The sequence below is a fragment of the Rhamphochromis longiceps genome, linkage group LG12 (assembly GCF_057381845.1).
Source record: "Rhamphochromis longiceps isolate RC_006_pf linkage group LG12, R_longiceps_female_GT1.1, whole genome shotgun sequence".
NCBI lineage: Eukaryota > Metazoa > Chordata > Actinopteri > Cichliformes > Cichlidae > Rhamphochromis > Rhamphochromis longiceps.
In genome coordinates, this window is record NC_140568.1 from 10,665,530 (window position 1) to 10,671,104 (window position 5,575).

The 5,575-nt window shown below is 43.8% G+C and overlaps 1 long non-coding RNA gene across 1 annotated transcript; it reads right to left on the reverse strand.

The window, feature by feature from the left end:
- Positions 1 to 2,311: 2,311 nt before the first annotated feature.
- LOC146656947 (uncharacterized) lies at positions 2,312 to 3,435 on the reverse strand. The gene is made up of 2 exons (XR_014914193.1): positions 2,975 to 3,435; positions 2,312 to 2,892 (listed from the first exon to the last, which is right to left on the reverse strand). It is a non-coding gene; the product is annotated as an uncharacterized LOC146656947 (long non-coding RNA).
- Positions 3,436 to 5,575: the final 2,140 nt, after the last annotated feature.

The following is a 5,575-nucleotide window of genomic DNA, read 5'->3' on the forward strand; positions in this document are numbered from 1 at the left end:
AACTCCGTCTGCTTCAGGTCCCAAAGTCAAACGAACACTGAGAGTTAAAAACGGTCTAAATTCTTTCATCTTTAATAAAATTATCAGCGTTGCTGCTTTATCAGGTGTAACAATTAAGTTTAACATCCATGCGTCCATGAAAACAGAAGTTATTACATTTAACGGAGTTAGAAGTTAACAGGAAGTTAGCTCGCTAGTTTACACCTAAACATGACATACCATGTTCTGACTGAGAGATTTTTGAAACTAATTCAAACGTACAGCTCTGCTACCACTTCCAACATAAATGAAAACAGGAAACTAAACAGCAGTGGCGTTTGTAGGGTTACTGAAGTTGGACTACCTGGTATATAATGTTGTGCTACGTGATTGCTAGCGACACAGCTATTTAAGCATAACATTAGCACAGTGAAGGATGAAGGATGAACGCCAACTTTTTTTTATCACTCATTAAAACTTAACGTGAGGGATTCTGGTGGTCAGGGACAAATGCAATCGCATAGCAGGATGCTATACACGGGCCAAACTTCAGTCAGGAGAACAACTAAGATTATTCATCCACAATACGAGGTTAGTTATTAATATACTGCAACAACATGAGAATAGAACAGCTGCGAGAGAATTCAACATTAATGAATCAATGTTACGGAAGTGGAGGAAGCGCAGTTTTTGGCTTTCCCCATATTTCAAAAGTGCTTCATCTCTTTGCTATGACTGTCGCCCAGCATAATTTGCAGATGATAATGGTTGTAGCCGCTGCGATGCTTTCAACCAAAACAGGCGCAGTTTGATGACATCATCAACATGCGCCATCGCGATAGAGTGATATAGTCAAAATCTCTATCGTTGGCCAAAATTATATCGTTTATCTCACCCACCCCTAACATAAACCAGTTTAAAATAAAATATAAAAAACAAATCTTAAACAAATATAAGAATGAAGAAAACGGGGTAAACCCAGGACCGTAATTGAAGTGATGTTTTGGTTTGTTTGTTTCATTATTTGTGAATCTAATTTACATATTCTGTCTTTATTTATATGAAAGAAATGATATTGTCATTTTTTTGTTTGTTTTGCTGTTGTTTCATTTGTTTGTTTGTTTAATTTAAGAATAAAAGAAAATTAAATGAATGAGATGTAAAATTTGAGGGGGTAGGGGCAAATAAGTGTATACTTCTGCCTACTCCTTTTCAAACAAAAGAATTGAATGATATTATGTAATGATGGTGAATGTACATGTTTGAAATAAAAATGAACTGAAGTGAAATAAATATGACCAGTCTTTGAATAAATAGTACTGCGACCACGTTTTGTACTTCTCTCGTGCATCGATGAGGTGCATTCTCACAATTCAGTAAGCGCTGGATTATTGTTACTGCTGTTCACAAAAGAGGAGATGTGAGTTAATTTTGTGTGATAAGTGCCTATGGAAACCGTTTTAAGGTTCTTTAATTCTGTTATTATCGATTGCATTAAGTTGTCATTTACGAAAATGAGAGGTGTATGGTCACTAGTGTTGATTAAGTTGTTTTATAATATTAATGCAAAATGTGTTCACTGCCCTGTGCAGGTTGGTCTTTTTGTTGGAGTGTGAAATTGTGCGAGTGAGACCAGTAAATTCACCTGCAGCGAGCCAGGATTCAGGATCCCAGCTGCGATGGAGGAAGGTTTGCAGCCTACTTAGAAGTGACAGACGCGTTACTTCCTGACAGATAAGCTTATGAGATCTCAAAACAATACACTGCCTGGGTAGTACTACTAACATTAACACTATCCACACACACTTCACACACCTGAACAGAAAAGACTGAAAAGAACTCTGAACTGAGTACACAGGCTGACAAACATGGACTATTGGAATTTTCTCATTGTGAATTGTTGAATGACTATTTATGGTTTTGTTTAAATAAATGTTAACTGTTCTTTTAGCTGTGTGTCACGTGCTCCTTAGTCGATTTCTAGAGAACATAAACCCAAGATCCTAACTTCCTCTACGTTCTGTAGTGGTAAAGTATCATGTGTTACAACTAGGTTTTTAGCGTCACGTTGAGACAGGATATTCCTCATTTCAGAGATATTGCACAAATGGAAGAAAGCAGTCCTACATATTTGTTTAATATGTGCATTGAAGGACATATCCTGGTCAAAAATTACTCCAAAATTACTTTCCTGCAACCAGGAAAGAAATTACTAGCCAGGGAGACGTGGCTAGTCGTTGCTCCATTATTTATTCCAATTCAAGCTCATGCAGTCTTTTGTTACTTTATAGTAGTACAACTGTGTATTTACTTTTTCCAAAAATAGCTCACATTATGATGATGATGATGAAGCTTTATTTGTCACTTGCAGTTGCCTGCAGCAAAATTGGACCCCTTCTGACCATACATACATTACACAAACATCACATTGGGGAGACAGGTCAGAACAGGGAGCTTACAGAAAAACAGTGAAGGAGGCAAGAGTTCTGCATGTCCTGGTGACCCTCCACCTGTTTCACAGGTGGGTGCAGCCTGATCTATCTAGTGAAAGTCTAGACAGACCAGACCAGCTCAACCACACAGACACTTCCTACCTGTTTTTAGGACAAAAGCAGAGTATGCAATATGTGGGACAAACAAACACACACACACACAAATGGCAAATGTGAGATCATGGGAATCTAAGCAGCTTGAACCGAAAGTGACTAAAAATTGTCAAGGCTGAGCAGGACTCAAGCGCAGACTACGAATCACAATAAACATTTTTTTTATTTAAATGACACAGAGTGCACTATATACAAGTGGGGAGAAGGGGTCCAGCGAATCCAGAGGTCCATGGAGGGTGGGGGGCTCCACAGGCTCACTGCAACTGCCACACTCACGAACAGGGTCTCAAGGCGGGGCACGGAAAATCTATATACAAGGACAAAATGTTAAATGCCAAGAAAAGCACAAAGAGAAATCAAAATATTTCCAAAGCTAGAATTGCACTAACGAATGTTACACAGTAGTCCAGCGACAAAGGGCTCCAAGCAACTGCCTTCAGAAGTGGCTGGTAAACAGGATGATGAACCTCAGGTGAGAAATTGCTTGCAGGTGTGAGGACAGCAACCGGGAGCCCATGATTAGGTCCGCCCAGGCATCGCGTTGTGAGCAGGGAAGCGAGAAAGAAAGTGAGAGAAACAAAAACAAATACATATACATGTAGCGTAACTGGACCATGACAGTAATATTTCAGTTTGATCAACCATCTCAACAAGTTCAGTTACTTTCTTTTCAAGCTTCTTACACTACATTGACTTATGTTTTTACACAATCTCAGAAGAGGAGAGCCACTGAGGGAACGCCTTCCGCCCTCCGACGCCTCCACCGTGACCTCCACTTCTGAGAGGAATTGCCCACAGATCAAGCATGGAGTGTGCCTGAATGGACATACAGAACTCCAAGGTTCGGCCCAGTGTTGAGGGTTTTCCCAAAGGAGAGGGCCCGGCGGGCGGTGCCTCACAGCCCTCTGCCTCTGGGAGTGGCCCCTTTCTACTAAGGAGGCAAGAGGTGGCCAGGAGTCTGTCAGTGAGTTCTGCATGTCCTGGTGACCCTCCACCTGTTTCACAGGTGGGTGCAGCCTGATCTATCTAGTGAAAGTCTAGACAGACCAGACCAGCTCAACCACACAGACACTTCCTACCTGATTTGAGGACAAAAGCAGAGTATGCAATATGTGGGACACACACACACACACACACACACACACACACACTCTCACACACACACACACACACACACACACACACACACACACACACACACTCTCACACACACACACACACACACACACACTCACAGATCAGTTGAAAGGGACAGAAGAAATGGCAAACGTGAGAATATCTCACACACACACAACAGAGGGGGAAGAGATAGAGAAATTGGCAAATGTGAGATCATGCTAAGCAGCTTGAACTGAAAGTGACTGGAAATGTTTACGTTTGATCAGCCACCCATCCATTCTCTGCTGTGTTTCTTTTCCAGTGTCACAGGGCAGCTCGAGCCTATCCCAGCTATCTTAGGGCGAGAAGCAGGGTGCACCCTCGACAGGTCACCAGTCTGTTACAGGGCTAACACATAGACGCAGAAAACCATTCGCACCTATCGCCAATTTACACTCTTTGATTACCTATTGCCACTAACTGCAGGTCGTTGGACTGTGGCAGGAAGCCGGAGTACAAGGAAAGAACCCACGCAAAAACAGGAAGAACATGCAAACTCCACACAGAGCGACGGTAGAGCTGAACTCAAGACCTTCTTCCTGTGTGGTAACGGTGCTAACCACTGTGCCGCCCGCGTGTGAGCAACCGTCTCCCAGAAATTTAAAAAAGTTCAGTTACTTTCTTTCAAGCTGCTTACACTACATTGACTTTTGTTTTTACACAATCTCAGAAGAGGAGAGCCACTGAGGGAACGCCTTCCGCCCTCCGACGCCTCCACCGTGACCTCCACTTCTGAGAGGAATTGCCCACAGATCAAGCATGGAGTGTGCCTGAATGGACATACAGAACTCCAAGGTTCGGCCCAGTGTTGAGGGTTTTCCCAAAGGAGAGGGCCCGGCGGGCGGTGCCTCACAGCCCTCTGCCTCTGGGAGTGGCCCCTTTCTACTAAGGAGGCAAGAGGTGGTCAGGAGTCTGTCAGCAAGTTCTGCATGTCCTGGTGACCCTCCACCTGTTTCACAGGTGGGTGCAGCCTGATCTATCTAGTGAAAGTCTAGACAGACCAGACCAGCTCAACCACACAGACACTTCCTACCTGATTTGAGGACAAAAGCAGAGTATGCAATATGTGGGACACACACACACACACTCACACACACACACACACACACACACACACACACACACACACACACACACACACAGATCAGTTGAAAGGGACAGAAGAAATGGCAAAAGTGAGAATATCTCACACACACACAACAGAGGGGGAAGAGATAGAGAAATTGGCAAATGTGAGATCATGCTAAGCAGCTTGAACTGAAAGTGACTGGAAATGTTTACGTTTGATCAGCCACCCATCCATTCTCTGCTGTGTTTCTTTTCCAGTGTCACAGGGCAGCTCGAGCCTATCCCAGCTATCTTAGGGCGAGAAGCAGGGTGCACCCTCGACAGGTCACCAGTCTGTTACAGGGCTAACACATAGACGCAGAAAACCATTCGCACCTATCGCCAATTTACACTCTTCGATTACCTATTGCCACTAACTGCAGGTCGTTGGACTGTGGCAGGAAGCAGGAAGCCGGAGTACAAGGAAAGAACCCACGCAAAAACAGGAAGAACATGCAAACTCCACACAGAGCGACGGTAGAGCTGAACTCAAGACCTTCTTCCTGTGCGGTAACGGTGCTAACCACTGTGCCGCCCGCGTGTGAGCAACCGTCTCCCAGAAATTTAAAAAAGTTCAGTTACTTTCTTTCAAGCTGCTTACACTACATTGACTTTTGTTTTTACAGAATCTCAGAAGAGGAGAGCCACTGAGGGAACGCCTTCCGCCCTCCGACGCCTCCACCGTGACCTCCACTTCTGAGAGGAATTGCCCACAGATCAAGCAT